At 45.3% G+C, this 18,232-nt stretch overlaps 3 non-coding genes across 3 annotated transcripts; 2 read left to right on the top strand and 1 right to left on the bottom strand.

Annotated features, from left to right (window-relative positions):
• The first annotated feature begins 6,115 nt into the window (after positions 1–6,115).
• LOC133355694 (U4 spliceosomal RNA) lies at positions 6,116–6,256 on the top strand. The gene has a single exon (XR_009756751.1). It is a non-coding gene; the product is annotated as a U4 spliceosomal RNA (small nuclear RNA).
• A 1,224-nt stretch (positions 6,257–7,480) lies between these two features.
• Positions 7,481–7,621, top strand: LOC133355730 (U4 spliceosomal RNA). The gene has a single exon (XR_009756785.1). It is a non-coding gene; the product is annotated as a U4 spliceosomal RNA (small nuclear RNA).
• An 853-nt stretch (positions 7,622–8,474) lies between these two features.
• LOC133355693 (U4 spliceosomal RNA) lies at positions 8,475–8,614 on the bottom strand. Its single transcript, XR_009756750.1, has one exon. It is a non-coding gene; the product is annotated as a U4 spliceosomal RNA (small nuclear RNA).
• Between the last annotated feature and the right edge of the window lie 9,618 nt (positions 8,615–18,232).

The following is an 18,232-nucleotide window of genomic DNA, read 5'->3' on the forward strand; positions in this document are numbered from 1 at the left end:
GGATGAGAAACGGCGATGATGAGGGAGGGAGGGACGGACGGACATTCCAAAGGGGAGCAGTTGGGAGGGATGCGGCAGAAAAGTGCCGTGACTTGCGGTTGTGGTGAGCGGGTGGGTGAGTGTGTGGGTGAGTATGTAGGTGGGTGTGTGGGTGTGTGGGTGTGTGTGTGGGTGTGTGTGGGTGAGTGTGTAGGTGAGTGTGTAGATGTGTGAACGTGCGTGTGGGTGTGGATGTGTGTGTGAGTGTGTGTGAGTGTGTGAGTGGGTGTGGATGTGTGGGTGTGTGGGTGTTGATGTGTGAGTGTGTGGGTGTGTGAGTGTGTGGGTGTGTGAACGTGCGTGTGGGTGTGTGAGTGAGTGTGTGAGTGGGTGTGTGGGTGTGGATGTGTGAATGTGTAGGTGTGTGGGTGTGTGAGTGAGTGTGTGGGTGTGTGAACGTGCGTGTGTGTGAGTGAGTGTATGAGTGGGTGTGTGGGTGTGTGGATGTGTGTGAGTGTGTAGGTGTGTGGGTGTGTGAGTGGGTGTGTGGGGGTGGATGTGTGGGTGTGTGGGTGTGTGCGTGTGGGGAGCGGTGGCGCAGTGGTTAGCGCTACGCTGCGATATGAACCCGGCGATCCGGGTTCGATTCCCGCTCAGGGCCAACACCCAGTGACGATTATCTGAACCGGTCCTGGGCCTCCCCTAGGTCGACTCGGCCTCAAATGAGTACCCGGTGCGGTGTGTAAACATCGCCACTGGGGAGACAAAGGCGGCCGGGCGTGGTGCTGGCCACCCACCCCCTCGTGTGCCGTTCCGGCCTTCATACGTGCTCGCTAACAGCACTTGCCCCTACAGTCTGTTAAGGCTACACGGGGGATCTTTGTCTTTGTGTGTGTGTGTGAGAGTGAGTCAGTAAGTTGTTGTGACCTGTAGTGGTGGTGGTTGAGCACAATGTGGTGGTGGTTGAACAGAGTTTGGTGGTGGTGGTAGTGGTGGTGGTTGAACACATTGTGATGGTGGTGGTGGTGGTTGAACACAGTGTGGTGGTGGTGGTGGTTGAACACAGTGTGGTGGTGGTGGTAGTGGTGGTGGTGGTTGAACACATTGTGGTGGTGGTGGTGGTTGAACACAGTGTGGTGGTGGTGGTAGTGGTGGTGGTTGAACACATTGTGGTGGTGGTGGTAGTGGTGGTGGTTGAACACATTGTGGTGGTGGTGGTTGAACACAGTGTGGTGGTGGTGGTAGTGGTGGTGGTTGAACACATTGTGGTGGTGGTGGTTGAACACAGTGTGGTGGTCGTGGTAGTGGTGGTGGTTGAACACATTGTGGTGGTGGTGGTTGAACACATTGTGGTGGTGGTGGTTGAACACATTGTGGTGGTGGTGGTAGTGGTGGTGGTTGAACACATTGTGGTGGTGGTGGTAGTGGTGGTGGTTGAACACATTGTGGTGGTGGTGGTGGTTGAACACAGTGTGGTGGTGGTGGTAGTGGTGGTGGTTGAACACAGTGTGGTGGTGGTGGTAGTGGTGGTGGTTGAACACATTGTGGTGGTGGTGATGGTAGTCGTAGTGGCTGAGTGAGTGGTCGTGTAGTGGGTAGCGCACTGCGCTACGAACCCAGCGGGTGTCCAAGTCTCGATTTCTTCTCACGGCCACCAACCTCAAGTGACGATTATCAGAACAGGTCCTGGGCCTCCCCTAGGTCGACTCAGCCTCAAATTAGCACCTGGTGCCGGTGCTGTTCGCGAGGAACAGCACTTGCCCCTACAGTCCGGTAAGGCTACACGGGGGATCTTTGCCTTTTGTTGTTGTGTGTGTGTGTGTGGTAGTCGAACACGAGTGGGCGCGCGGACGAGAGAACCGAGTCCTCTCTGAATGGGGGAGGGGGGGGGGCAAAATGAAGCACCACCACCATCATCACCACCATCGCCATCATCATCACCACCACCACCACCATCATCACCACCATCATCACCACCACCACCATCATCACCACCACCATCACCATCATCACCACCATCGTCATCATCACCACCACCATCATCACCACCACCACCATCATCACCACCACCATCATCATCATCACCACCACCACCATCATCATCACCACCACCACCACCATCATCACCACCATTATCACCACCATCGTCATCATCACCACCACCACGATCATCACCACCACCACGATCATCACCACCATCATCATCACCACCACCATCATCACCACCACCACCATCACCACCATCATCACCACCACCATCACCACCATCACTACCATCATCATCACCACCACCATCATCACCACCACCACCATCATCACCATCACCACCACCATCATCATCACCACCACCACCATCACCACCACCATCACCACCATCACTACCATCACCACCACCACCATCACTACCATCATCACCACCACCACCATCACCACCATCACTACCACAAGGCCCGGGCAGCTCACTCCGTCACCCGTAATCCCGAGCGCACCGGTTCGATTCCATGTCCCGGATTCGATCATTCCCCCCTCGCCCACTCTCCTCCACGCAAGTGAAGTCGATCTGCAGGTCGATATAAGGTGGGGTGAAGTGTGGGCAACTCCCACCTCTTATCGATTCATGTCAAAGCCAGCGTGGAAGACCCATGTGTAGGGGTTCTCTCCCTCTCTCCGGAGCTCCCTCTAGCGGAGACCCTTCCGCCAGCAGTGTGTGGTGAGCGAGCAGTTGCGAGGCTGCGCCTTTATCTGTCTATGACTGCCGTATTATGATTATGATGACGGTATTAGAGTCGCAACAAGACACGGCTTGAAAAGGGGGTGCGGGGGGACGACGCGTGGATTAGAGAAAAATGACCGCAGATGACGATGAGATTCATTTAAACTGTTCAGCTTCGAAGTGAAGTTGGGGGCTGGGAGGGGTTGATGGGCATCATGGGCAGTGCCGGGCGAAGCGAAGTCCGAGGCCTGTAGTATATGTTGTGATAAAGAAGCGCTAAATTAAAAAAGTAAAACACGTCAATGTTAAAATACATTTAGTTTTACTTGCATAGTAAAGTTATTGTATTTTTTTGTATTTGCTACACAGCCAGATAATACGAAAAATCGCTAACCTTAAACACCCAGTCGTTCATAAAAGTTGAAGGCGGTATAGTACTATAGTAATAGAGCAAGTGCAGAATCACCGACGCGGAATTGATAGCTTGAAAGCATTTAGCGCGTGGCCCCTTGAAAGTTCGGGGCCTGTAGCTACTACACATGTAGTAGCTACTACATGTGTAGCTACTACTACATATGCAGTAGCTACACGTGTAGTACATATGTAGTAGTAGTAGCTACTACTACTACTACACATGTAGTAGTAGCTACTACATATGTAGCTACTACTACATATGTAGTAGTAGCTACTACATGTGTAGCTACTACTACATATGCAGTAGCTACACGTGTAGTACATATGTAGTAGTAGTAGCTACTACTACTACTACATATGTACTACACCTCTATTTAACCAGGCATAAAAAACATATGTAGCTACTACTACACATGTGTAGTAGCTACTAGTAGTAGCACTACTACACGTGTAGTACAACTACATATGTAGTGCCTACGGGCTCCGCACTTTCAAGCGCCCCGCGCTAAACGCTTTCAAGCTATCAATCTTTATTCAGTTATTCTGCACTTGCTCTATTACTTTAGTACTATACCGCCTTCGACTTTTAGGAACGACTGGGTGTTTAAGGTTAGCGATTTTTCGTATTATCTGGCTGTGTAGCAAATGAAAAAATACAATTACTTTACTATGCAAGTAAAACATTTATTTTTGTTTTAATTACTTAGGGACCCTATACAGCAGCGGTCGGGAACCTATGGCTCGCGAGCCATATATGGCTCTTCCGGTGACGGCATATGGCTCCCAGACAATTTTGAGTTGAAAAAAAAAATCGGTTTGGAACTGATTTTAAAATACTTGTGATATTGCTTAATAATACTGTGTCATTTTAAAGTAAACAGAAATTAGTTTTGAAGATAAATTTAACGGGTCACGGGTCCCGTGACCAGAAGTCGCATTAAAAGTAAGACATTTAATTTATTATACGTTAAAAATACTATATGGCTCTCAATGAAATATATTTAGAAATATTTGGCTTTTATGGCTCTCCCAGTCAAAAAGGTTCCCGACGCCTGCTTTATAACAATATATGCTACAGGTCCCGCACTAGCTTAATCCGGCACTGCTGCCAGCGTGGGTAGGAAGCCTACATTTAGCCGTGGATTGAAACAGTTACATTGTATTGTATAGCACTGACTACTTTCAAAAGCTCTGACAGAGGGAAAATGTCATTACCCATTGTAATTCTTTATTCATGTTTTGTATTGTACTATTTCCTAGTGTGTGTGTGTGGTGATTTATTTTGCTGACTTGTTGTCAGGCCCCCCCCCCTCCACCCTCGCAAAAGAGGTTTTTAACCCCAATGTTTTTTTTATGCCTGGTTAAATAGAGGTGAAATAAATCAAATCTCGATTTAAACCTTTCGTGACTGCACGGATTAATCTTCTTGGTTCTTTCGGTAAAGTCACGTAGAATGGAAATAATAAAATAATAAAAATAAAACATAATAAAATAATTATCACGACGTTTCGGCCACAACGCAAGCAGCCGTGACTCTAAGACCTGTTCTTCACCTGAGGACGGCTGCTTGCGTTGTGGCCGAAACGTCGTGAGAATTATTTTATTATGTTTTATTTTTTATAATTTTATTATTTCCATTCTACGTGACTTTACCGAAAGAACCAAGAAGATAAATCAAATCAATTAAAAAAAATGTGCACGGTACTGCGTTCGTTTTAAACAGTCACGTGGTGGTGGGGTAAAGTGTGGGTAGCTGCCTCCTATTTTACCCGAGACGTCTCTGATCAAACAAACAATTGCCTTGTTTGTTTGACCAGCTCCCTCTAACGGAGGCCTCCTTCCTCCAGCAGGCGGCTTTAGCGAGACATTGCCCGGACTGCACCTTTGCCTCCACGCCATTGTGATAATGCAGGTAGGAACAACAGTTCCACACTGCCCGCCAGGGATTATTTGTCTGTCGTGCATAGCCCCGCCCCACCAGAGCCCTCCCATTGGCTCGAGGGCGCCGACCAATGGGAGCGGTGGGTTGGGGTTGGTAAAGGGGGGGGGGGGTAAGTGGTGGGGGGGGGGGCACCGCCGCGATTCGGGCCAATGAGGAGACGGGCGAGGTTTCATTCACAAAATGGAACTGGGGGAGGGTGGCTCCATTCATAAAATGGAAGCCTTGAAAAGAAAAAAGCAGATCTTTTTGCCTCGTGTTTCTTTCGACATTCCCAGCCTTAAGGTGATTCAGTTGGTGGGAGGGGTGGGGCTGGGTGGAGAGGGGAGGGGCTGGGTGGGGAGGGGAGGGTGGGGCTGGGTCGGGAGGGGAGGATGGGGAGGGTGGGGAGGGGCTGGGTTGGGAGGGGCTGGTCACCCCGTGGTGCCCTTATAAAACTCAACGTTTAACCTACACACTACACTATACTGTACACGACACGATACACTACACTTATACAGGTAGGAACAACAGATTCCACACTGCCCACCAGGGATTATTTGTCTGTCTGTCGTGCACGAATGCGCTGTCCAACCAAGTTCCTACTTGCCCACTCCGAAGAAACGTGTTTCTACTTACAACCAAAAGTATAAGGGAACAGCCGATTTCTGAATAATTAAAACTTAAATATTATTTTCCTTTTCAACTAATAAAATCCACGGTATCACAAAGCCTCGCGTAAATGATCGCACTCTTAACTTTATTTGCACTTTAACAGGACACCACTTCGAAGTCACGTGTTGTATACCGATGACGTCCCCAAGCAACAGCCATCACCTCCCGTCCAGCGGCACACGCGGGAAGAGGCACGGACAATGTTAACATATCTCCTCATCCAATTAATAGAATAATTGACTATCGGTTTGATTAAAATATTAAAATATTTAAATATTTTAGTACAATTTTTATTGTATTATATAAGCAAATGTAATGTTTTTTAGCGGATGTGTTGATTTTAGAATTTGAATGACCCCATGGCGTTGAGGTAGGGCCGCGTGACTTAAGAGGGAACGGGCCGGCCTCAACAAAACAGCTTTGCGCAGTGGCAGTATCGTAGCCAATGAGGTTTATCCGAGGCGCGATTATTGCTAATTGAAAACTTTTCCCAATACCCCGCCACGCTGACTTGAAACACAGTCGGCGTCGGCAATTTTTGCAAGCTCTTTCGAGAGCTTTGGCTTGTTTAATGAAGTGTAGAATTTGCTTGAGATATTAAGGTAGCAGAGCCAAAACCTGCCATGGTTGTAATAATGTTGAAAGCCAGAGGTCGCAGTCCCAATTTCTCAAACTGCTTTGCACCCAAACACGTTCCGTCGGAGTGGGCAGGTAGGAACATGGTTGGACAGCGCATCCGTGCGATCCGTGTCACGTGGCGCAAGCTGCGTGGTGCGGCGCGTCACGTGGTGCTGAGCCCGCCCGAAGCGCTCTATGACATACAAATCTAGGGCGTGGCTATGCAGGACAGACAGACAAATAATCCCTGGTGGGCAGTGTGGAACTGTTGTTCCTTCCTGTATAACAGATTTATTATATGGTAGGAACCTCCTGGTTACACCAGCCCACAGGGGATTATTGTGTCCGTCGTGCAGGGAGGGGCTGGGTGGGGAGGGAGGGGCTGGGTGGGGAGGGTGGGGAGGGGCTGAATGGGGAGGGGCTGGGTGGGGAGGGGCTGGTCACCCCGTGGTGCCCTTATACAACTTAACGTTTAACCTACTCACGCCGGCTTGTGCCCGCCCTCACAGTCGGGCATATTTGCGGAATACACCACGCCGCTGTTGACCCTGGCCATTGACCGAGCAACCCAACGTTCCTACCAGCTCCCTCCGCAGGACAATGTGTTCCCGTTGTCAACCAGTAAGGTGACAGTATTTTTAATTATTGAAAAACTTACCATTAGCTTTAAAGCAATATAAACAGTGTCACTGACTTCTTGCATTTGTTATTCCACTTACAACCAAAAGTATAAGGGTACAGCCGATTTATGAATAATTAAAACGTAAAGATTATTTAGCTTTTAAACAAATAAAGTCCACGGCATCACAAAGCCTCGCATAAATGATCGCACTCTTAACTTTATTTGCACTTTAACAGGACACCACTTCGAAGTCACGTGTTGTATACCGATGACGTCCCCAAGCAACAGCCATCACCTCCCGTCCAGCGGCACACTCGGGAAGAGGCACGGACAATGTTAACATATCTCCTCATCCAATTAATAGAGTAATTGACTATCGGTTTGATTAAAATATTTAAATATTTTAGTACAATTCTTATTGTATTTTATAAGCAAATGTAATGTTTTTTAGCGGATGTGTTGATTTTAGAATTTGAATGACCCCATGGCGTTGAGGTAGGGCCGCGTGACTTAAGAGGGAACGGGCCGGCCTCAACAAAACAGCTTTGCGCAGTGGCAGTATCGTAGCCAATGAGGTTTATCCGAGGCGCGATTATTGCTAATTGAAAACTTTTCCCAATACCCCGCCACGCTGACTTGAAACACAGTCGGCGTCGGCAATTTTTGCAAGCTCTTTCGGGAGCTTTGGTTTTTATATTAAAGAAAAGAACGCGCGTGAGAATTTTAAGGTGGTAGAAGCAGATGTACCTGCCGTGATTGTAACAAGTTGGACCTGGAATGGCCCTCCAGCGGTTTACCGACCCTTTCTCTCACAGTGCAAAGACAACTTTTAACATCTATGGATGCATACATGCCACTAAAGTCATGTTGTATTTAATGTGGCGCTGCACTCTGATGTTGTAAGAGAAAACACGTATTAACAAGGAGGCGTTGGGAAATTTCGCAAACAATTCACTTGAAAATATTGAACGTCGATCTAAAACTGCAGATGTTCAGAATATTACATTTTAATTCTCTCATAATTATAATATATTAAAAGTAATTATAACTATAAAAAAATACTTGAAACTTTGTAGTAGAACGAAGCAAAATGGAGAGTACAATTATAAAAAAAACATATTCATTCCACAGAATGAAAAGCCCTGGTAGAATCATTAAAATAAATATGTTTAATAGCAATCATTTAAACATTTTCAAAATTTATGCTTCTCAATTCTCTCACGGAGAAGCAATAAATAAAAGGTGACCTTAGTACATTTAAATAATCAAATAGTTAATAATGAAAATCAATAAAAATTGTGTTGTTATTACAATTATATTGTTTATATATATTTAAAGTTGCGCATTTTGATGTGACGTCAAATTTCTCAAACCCCCCCTCGTCACACACTCCGAAGGAACACGTGTTTGGGTGCAAAGCAGTTTGAGAAATTGTGTCTGCGACCTCTGGCTTGCCAGTGCAACATTATTACAACCATTGGCTCTGCTACCTTAAAACCTCAAGCAAATTCTACACTTTATTAAACAACCCAAAGCTCCCGAAAGAGCTTGCAAAAATTGCCGACGCCGACTGTGTTTCAAGTCAGCGTGGCGGGTATTGGGAAAAGTTTTCAATTAGCAATAATCGCGCCTCGGATAAACCTCATTGGCTACGATACTGCCACTGCGCAAAGCTGGTTTGTTGAGGCCGGCCCGTTCCCTCTTAAGTCACGCGGCCCTACCTCAACGCCATGGGACCATTCAAATACAAAAATCAACACATCCACTAACAAAACATTTCATTTGCTTTTTAATATATTAAGAATTGTACGAAACATATTAAAATATTTTAAAGAAACCGATAGTCAATTACTCGATTAGCCCCTCCCAAACATGTAGCACGCTCCCAGTTTGGTTGAAGTGCGTCACGTGACCGCGAGCTTTCTGTCGTGCACAAATGCGCAGTTGAGGGGAGGGGGTGGGCGGAGTCAGTGACGTCACAGGTATAGGAGGTGACACGTGACTCGGGCACGTGGAACTTTAATAATTTGTTAATTATATCTTCTTGGTTCTGTCGGTAAAGTCACGTAGAATGGAAATAACAAAATAATAAAAACTAAACATAATAAAAGAATTCTCACGACGTTTCGGCCACAACGCAAGCAGCCGTCCCCCGACAGACCTGCTCTTCACCTGAGGACGGCTGCTTGCGTTGTGGCCGAAACGTCGTGAGAATTATTTTATGATGTTTTATTTTTATTATTTTATTATTTCCATTCTACGTGACTTTACCGAAAGAACCAAGAAGATGAATCCCTGCAGTCACGAAAGCTTTAAATCGAAATTTGCTAATTATATATTAACCTCGGGTGAGTTTAACCTTCATGTAAAACACAACGATTTGAAATGCTTCATTTGGTACACGCGCATCAATGGTTACCGTTTCGAAACTAAATCCGGTAATAGGTTTAAATAGTTCCGATTCTATTCGCATGGAGAATTGTGTTGTAAAAACTGTATACCTTTATAGTAGACTTATAAGCAAATGTTCAATGTGAAGAGTTATACAATCGATATAAACATAACTCCGTCTTTATTTATATTAAGTGGTATTTTCAGAATATTAATATAGAATACGTAATGTTGAGCTACAGTGTTGCTGTGATGTTGTCGTGAAGCTTCACTACGTACCAATATCACGCCATCGGGCTCGACAACTCAAGTTACCCTTGGGGGCAGAGGTCGCAAACGGGTTTTGATTCCTTACCCGTACCCGGCCGCACTAGGGTCGCAAACGGGTACCCGTACCCGTACCCGGCCGTACCCGTACCCTACCCGTGGTATCGGGTACCCGGTTGCGACCTCTGGGATGAAGCCATGTTGCAGGCGCGGGTGGGTTAATTCTAGGAACTTGAATTGTGAGAAGAGACAAGACGTTGGGAAATGAGTGACAAACGGTGACTCACCAGTGACTCACGGCTTACCCGTACCCGGCCGCACCAGGGTCGCAAACGGGTACCCGTACCCGGCCGGGTAGCCGGGTATCGGGTAGGGTACGGGTATCGGGTACCTGGTTGCGACCTCTGCTTGGGGGCATGAACAGAAGCGAATCCTTGCGGTTGCCTCGCCCCCTGCTGGAGGTAGAATGCTGTGCAGTCAACCAACTCCTGGGATAATTGTGTCATGTGGGTAAGCAGTAAAGTTCATCTTTGTCTCGCGAGGCGAGGAATCCGAAATTTTTAAACGAATTTCCAGCCATTTCCTGCCTAAAATATTAAACAAAATTCACTAACATGTCGGATGGACTTTTTATTTTATCGTTTACAATAATTTCTAATAGTGTATTGTATTACATTGCTGTGTTTTTACTTTTTAACCTTTTCTATTTTATAGCAATATATTGGGGGGGGGGGACATTTTGAGAATATCTGAATATTGGGGGGGGGGGGGGATGTGCCCCCCCCCCAAATATATATTATAATTACGGCCTTGATACACAATATGGATTTCGTGAACTTGTTTTGAACACGTTTTGCGTAATGGAACGTTGAATGTCCACATTGGGACGCTACACCAGGAATGTATACAAGGTAGCGTATATAATTATGCAACCCACAATAATCACTAGCATCATTGTGAAGAGCAAAACACAATCATACGATCATGCCCCACACACAGCATACAACAAAAACTGCATTCGGGATGTCTCGCTCTTGCAAGAATACTTAGGAAAAGTCCAGTTTTTATTTTTTATGTTCAATACCAGTACAATAATGTAACTTGTGTTCAAGCAGCAGTAATTTACATTGCCATTGCAAAGCAGTGTCTCCAAACGTAATCTAAAATCCAACACTAAACCAAAAGACGCATTTTTGTAAAAAAAAAAAAAACCCCAGTAAAATCAATACTATTTTTAGGTTTTTTCGGTAAAGTCACGTGGGTAATTTTTTTTAAAATTAATAAAATAAGAATAAAAAGCTCTTACTTGATACAGCTATCGTGCTGTGACGGTTCCGCCTGAAGACGGAAGCTTGTGTTGCATCCGAAACGTCGTGATTTTTATTTTATTTTTATTAATTTTAATTTTTTTACCTACGTGACTTTACCGAAAAAACCCTGAGAATATGAATCCTTGCAGTCACGAAAGCTTCAAATCTAAAATCAATACTCCTTGGTTCTTTCGGCAAAGTGACGTAGGTTATAAAAAATCAAATCAAATAAATCACGACGTTTCGAGCGCAACACAAGCGTTCGTCATCAAGGAGGCAAAGCTTGGCCTGCTGTTGATGCAGACTGTTTTAAAAAGGTTTGAGATTCATCTTCTTGGTTCTTTCTGTAAAGTCACGTAGAATGGAAATAATAAAAAAAAAACATAATAAAATAATTCTCACGACGTTTCGGCCACAACGCAAGCAGCCGTCCTCAGGTAAAGAACAGGGCTGTCGGAAAGACAGCGTCTGAATGAACGAATGTCTTTCCGACAGACCTGTTCTTCACCTGAGGACGGCTGCTTGCGTTGTGGCCGAAACGTCGTGAGAATTGTATTTCATTGTTTGATTTTTATTATTTTCATTCTACGTGACTTTACCGAAAGAACCAAGAAGATGAATCCCTGCAGTCACGAAAGCTTTAAATCGAAATTTAAGGCTTGAGATGTGAGTGTAAATGCAATCGGTATTAACTTGTTATCGCGGCATCTCTCGAGAAAGATTAGAGACTCGATCAGGTTCGCTTTCTCGTCTCGCAGTCTGTTAAACGTTCTGACAGAAGTGTGAAATCCCTCCCCGCGATAACAAGGTAATACCGATCACATTTACACTCGCATCTCAGACCTTGAAATCAGTGTGCAGCATCAGCAGCAGGCCAAGGTTTTCCCACCTTGATGACGGACGCTGGTGTTGCGCCCGAAACGTCGTGATTTATTTTACTTTATTTATTTCTACCCACGAGACTTTACCGAAAGAACAAAAGAGTATGGATTTCCTGCAGTCAAGAAAGCTTCTAATCAAGACGGTAAAATCAACTTCAAGTGCAATTCGTCACATTCATCAACATCACTGAAATCCGGTAAATCTGAAGGCAACGATGGTTTGTAAAACGTGTAAACCCCGCCGGGTTCCGAGGTGATCATGAGATGATAGTCACAGCAATTGGGCTCGTGAACCTGTCCCACGTGAACCTGTCCCGCGTGAACGCTGTTGGGAGTTTCTCTCCAAACTTGGATGTGTGGTGACTTTCCTCTGGCTGCTCCAGGTCAGAGGTCGTAACCGGGTAACCGATACTCGTACCCTACCCGATACCCGGCTACCCGTACCCGGCCGGGTACGGGTACGGGTAGCCGTTTGCGACCCTGGTGCGGCCGGGTACGGGTAGGCCGTGAGTCACTGGTGAGTCACCGTTTGTCACTCATTTCCCAACGTCTTGTCTCTTCTCACAATTCAAGTTCCTAGAATCAACCCACCCGCGCCTGCAACATGGCTTCATCCCAGAGGTCGCAATCAGGTACCCGATACCTGTACCCTACCCGTACCCGGGTACGGGTAGGGTACGGGTACGGCCAGGTACGGGTACCCGTTTGCGACACTGGTGCGGCCGGGTACGGGTAAGAAATCAAAACCCGTTTGCGACCTCTGCTCCAGGTTCCTCCCCACGTGCAAAGGATTTTGGGCCAGACAGCACGGAAAACGTGGCCCTCGTTAAACAACGGGCATGTCAGCCTCGGCGAGACTTTCATAGAAAAGTAAATGGCGTTGAAATAGGTCGCGTAAAAATACAAGGGACCGTGTTATTGGCAGTGCTGCACAGACACAAAGGATTCGCAAGAGATGTTTTTGGGGGGCGTTTAGATCGCGTAAATATAAACGCGATATAAACCCGCGAGTTTAACGACACCTTTATATCGACGCGATTTAAACCCAAATGAAACCCTCCACGATAGATAACATTGGTCGCAAAAGCCTACGCGTTAAACAAAGTACTCGCCACCTTTGCCATTAAACACTGCGCCATCAGAGAAATATACGGAGGTGGAAAAGTGGCTCAGAGGTCGGAGCGAGAGCTGAACTGGCTCCGCTGTGAACCTGCGTTTCAGCCACCCCGGAGGAGTTCGACCCGGGTTCTGCAGTGCGCAGGAGTCAAATGGTCCCACAGTTGATCTTCTTGGTTCTTTCGGTAAAGTCAACTTTACCGAAAAAACCAAGAAGATGAATCCCTGCAGTCACGAAAGCTTTAAATCGAAATTTAAAATAAAAATGTATTATGGTTCATTTTCATTATTTTATTATTTCCCTTCTACGTGACTTTACCGAAAGAACCAAGAAGATGAATCCCTGCAGTCACGAAAGTTTTAAATCGAAATTTAAAATAAAAATGTATTATGGTTCATTTTCATTATTTTATTATTTCCCTTCTACGTGACTTTACCGAAAGAACCAAGAAGATGAATCCCTGCAGTCACGAAAGCTTTAAATCGAAATTTAAAATAAAAATGTATTATGGTCCATTTTCATTATTTTATTATTTCCCTTCTACGTGACTTTACCGAAAGAACCAAGAAGATGAATCCCTGCAGTCACGAAAGCTTTAAATCGAAATTTAAAATAAAAATGTATTATGGTTCATTTTCATTATTTTATTATTTCCCTTCTACGTGACTTTACCGAAAGAACCAAGAAGATGAATCCCTGCAGTCGCGAAAGCTTTAAATCGAAATTTTAAATAAAAATGTATTATGGTTCATTTTCATTATTTTATTACTTCCCTTCTACGTGACTTTACCGAAAGAACCAAGAAGATGAATCCCTGCTGCAGTCACGAAAGCTTTAAATCGAAAGGCCCCAGTTGAGTCACCAATAACTGCACCAAAAGATAGTAGCACCTCAAATTTGGTATTTCGCTTCATTTGAAAAAAACATTTTCGCTCGGTGCCGGAATGCAGAGCCACCTGTCCAGCTCAAGACTGAGCGACGGAATCGGTGATCGAACTTTTACGCCGCGGTGGTTAAGAGGAAATTGAGAAATATATGCTCTTTGGTTCTTTCGGATAAAGTCACGTAGGTAGAAAAATAAAATAAATGACGACGTTTCGGGCGCAACACAAGCGTCCATCATCAGGTGGGAAAGCATCAGCAGCAGGCCAAACGTCTTGATTTATTTTATTTTTCTACCTACGCGACTTTACCGAAAGAACCAAAGAGTATGGATTCTTGCAGTCACGAAAGCTTTGAATCAAGATTGAGAAATGTATATTCTTGGTTCTTTCAGTAAAGTCACGTAGATAGAAAATTAAAATAAATTAAAAATAAATTAAAAATAAAAGCCAAAAACCCACGACGTTTCGATCGCAACATCGTTGGTTTTTTGCTTTTTTTTTTTGTATTTTATATCTACTTGACTTTACCGAAAGAACCAAGAATATGAATTCCTGCAGTCACGAAATTTAAGTCAAAATGTAGAAATGTTAAAGGTCATTGACGCAGGCAGGATTTATTATTTTTTGGGGTTTCACAAAGGGTGGCGATTGTTTTAACGCGTGCCGTGTGACAGCAATTTACACGATGTAATCTCTTGTTATTTTTTAAGCGTCGACAGTTAAATCCCGATTATCTGTCGGATGATTGTACACGGGGGGGGGGGGGGGGGGTTTGGGGAAAAACATATCTTTGCACCCACGCTCGTTTAATAACTATTTGGTGCTCGCTCACTCACTAAATAAACCGATTAACAAACCATAAAAACACGCCACATTCCACGTGTTAAGCCTCGTCTGTTTTTTGTTTCATCCAGGCCTCCCCTCGCCTCCTTAACCCCAACATCACCGACAGCCGACTGCACTTGTTCGTCTGATGTTCCTTGAAAGGAAATGAATCACACCTCGGCCTTCTTACCCTCTGCAGTTCACCGGCATCTCACCACCACGACGAGTGAGTGTCCACGTTTGTCTAATACGCAACATTCAAACACTTCAAGAGAATCCGTGCAAAAGGAGTAATGTCTTTTCTTCAACAATATTGAACAAACATCGTCCAGTCACCTGAAATTGTTTTTGCATAAGCGAGTTACAAGTCTTCTTGGTTCTTTCGGTAAAGTCACGTAGAAGGGAAATAATAAAATAATAAAAATAACAAACTAATTCTCACGACGTTTCGGCCACAACGCAAACAGCCGTCCTCAGGTGAAGAACAGGTCAACCTGAGGACGGCTGCTTCGTCACCTGAAGACGGCTGCTTGCGTTGTGGCCGAAACGTCATGAGAATTATTTTATTATGTTTTATTTTTATTCTTTTATCATTTCCCTTCTACGTGGCTTTACCGAAAGAACCAAGAAGATGAATCCCTGCAGTCACGAAAGCTTTAAATCGAGTTACAAGTGCGAACAAAAATTAAGGCATTTGTGCGAACAAGGTCGCAGCACATGGAGTGAAACGTCTGACATCGTGCCGAACAACCCAAGAAAAGACGCGCAAAAGCCACAGGTGGTTTGCATTTTGTAAAATCACAACTCGTGTTGAGTGCCAGTGTTCTTCACCAACTTCCAGAGAGGGGCCCACTTCCACCGATACGACATCATCGGTGTGAGGTGCGGGGGGGGGGTGTGTCACGTGTTGTGTTGTTGTTGGGTGTCACACATCGATGTTCGCATTAAAGGCCAACAGGGTCCGCCAGTCGCCCCTGTGGGCCTTGCAATGAAGAGCAGTGGATTAACTGGTATACCCATTTACACGGTGGTGGTGGGGGGGGGGGTTAAACTTGCCTTTTAACTGTGGGAGACTGAACCAGAAACATCTGGATTGCAAGGACGAGTGTGCTCACCCATTACGCCATGGCTACGTTCTACAGATATTTCATGGACCGATACAAACTTGTAAATATTCATTCGTGGGAACGTCAGGATATCTTTGACCGATTTTCAACAGTCTCCATCCCCGTCTGTACACAATGTACGAAGCGGAGCCAATATATCCCGGTGAAAGTATTAGTCACCATCATTTCATCATTTGCGAACAACATTCCGTGCAGCAGACTTGGGTTCAAGCGCAACTGCATTTCGATTCATGACAAATTATTTCACTGCACTTGATGCCAGGTTTGATGTACAGTAACGTTACAAGCCACCACTCCCTTTTGTTTGGAGCAAGAGAGAAAACTAAGACACAATTGGAAAGCTTTCCAACAACCATTTACAAACTTGTAACCACGTAGAATATTCATTAACTTTTTATGGAAATATTTTCTGCGCTTTTTTGTTTTACACGGTTGGAAAAGGGCTTTGCATAGGAGAACGATGGCTTGTAACTTTGAACTTGACCCCTCGGAAACCCGAAAAAGGTCAAACCTTCAAGGATCCATAACGCTTAAGCCGTTTGACCAACTGGCTTCCAATTTGGAATTTTACCACGTCTCTTTTCGTACCTAAAACTGTGTCACATTTCCTCGAGATTGGAAGTTTGTCGAACAGATTCAGATTTTTTTGTTTACTGATCTGAAATTGCCCGTTTAGAATCGGTGTTGATGCGGCGTTCACATCCATACAAAAATATAAAGGCATCAAATATAACAGTGTCATTACTAACACATAAGGCATGTTGTATTATCGTGTGCTGTGCAGCTTATCTGTGCTATTCATCTCAGTTATGTGAGTAATTGATTACATAAACCTGGAAAAGTAATATCAATACATTACAACGGTCTGGGCAATTCTAATCCATGATAAACACAATGCATAGCTTATTACAGGTAGTTTCTAAGTTTTACTCTGATCACAATTTCTCGTGAGAAAATGGATTGTACAAACACATAGGAGTAAGCTCAACATCGTAATCTTCTATATATATAAAATCGCGAATCTGTCTGTCTATCTGTCTGTCTGTGTGTCTGTGTGTCTCCGGACCATACGCACTTTCATTGGACGCCGGTTGCCCCTGCCAACGGCTAGCGACGCCTTCGCCGCTTTCATTGGACCTGGCAACGGCTAGCGACGCCTTCGCCAAGGGCTGCACTTTCATTGGACGGCAGTTGCCCCTGCCAACGGCTAGCCACGCCTTCGCCACTTTCATAGGCTCCGTAATTAATTAAATAATAGCCATTACTCAGTATTGTTCGAGCGCTAGGGGGGGGGGGGGACCGGCACCCGTACCCAGCGTCAGCCGGGTGGGAAAATCAGGCGAGGCGGGAGGCTCTGCACGGTGCTAGGCCTCGACACCCACCACGCGAATCTAAGGTAAATTCATAAAAGTTTCACGTCCTCTACAGAGTCGTGAGGGAGGCAGAGTGGCGAGGGAGGGAGAGTGGCGAGGGAGGGACTCAGCCTCAAAACGAGTAACTGGTGTGGCGTTTTCACATCGGCACTGGGGAGACAAAGGCGGCCGGGCGTGGTGGATCCAAGTCCCGGGCGAAGCCGGGTCATGTCTATGTGTGTATGTGTTTATGTGTATGTCTGTGTGTCTCTATGTATGTGTGTATGTATGTGTGTGTATGTGTTTGTGTGTTTATGTGTGTGTATGTATGTCGGTTTTTTTATGTGTTTATGTGTATGTCTGCGTGTCTGTATGTATGTGTGTATGTATGTACGTGTGTGTATGTGTTTGTGTGTATGTATGTGTGTTTGTATCTATGTGTGTGTATGTTTTTCTGTGTATGTATGTGTGTGTATGTATGTGTGTTATGTGTCTGTCTGTGTGTCTGCATGTATGTGTGTGTGTATTGTGTATGTGTTTGTGTGTATGTATGTGTGTGTTTGTGTTTATGTGTATGTCTCTGTGTATGTATGTGTGTGTATGTGTATGTGTTTGTGTGTATGTGTGTGCATGTATGTGTGTGTATGTCTTTGTATGTGTTTGTGTGTTTACGCTCGCATTACACAAATGTGTTGCAGCTCTAAGGCGTTCCTCGCGCAGCATTTCCGCTTTATTATTTCAGTCGTTTACTGGCGTACGCACCCTCACAGTCGTGTGTCTGCAGCAAGCGCGTGTATGTGTGCCTATGGACGCGCGCGCGTGTGTTGTGTAGGGGGAACGGTAGTGTAGTGGTTAGCGTGCTGTCTGTGTCTGTGTGTGTGTGTCTGTCTGTGTGTCTGTGTGTGTGTCTGTGTGTGTGTGTCTGTGTGTGTGTGTCTGTGTGTGTGTGTCTGTGTGTGTGTGTCTGTGTGTGTGCGTGTGTGGTGTGTGGGGAGCGGTAGTGTAGTGGTTAGCGTGCTGTCTGTGTGTCTGTGTGTGTGTGTGTCTGTCTGTGTGTGTCTGCGTGTGTCTGCGTGTGTGTCTGTGCGTGTGTGGTGTGTGAGGAGCGGTGGGTGTAGTGGTTAACGCTACGCTGCGCT

Source organism: Lethenteron reissneri, chromosome 51 (assembly GCF_015708825.2).
Source record: "Lethenteron reissneri isolate LAM-NWPU_2019-01 chromosome 51, ASM1570882v1, whole genome shotgun sequence".
Taxonomy (NCBI): domain Eukaryota; kingdom Metazoa; phylum Chordata; class Hyperoartia; order Petromyzontiformes; family Petromyzontidae; genus Lethenteron; species Lethenteron reissneri.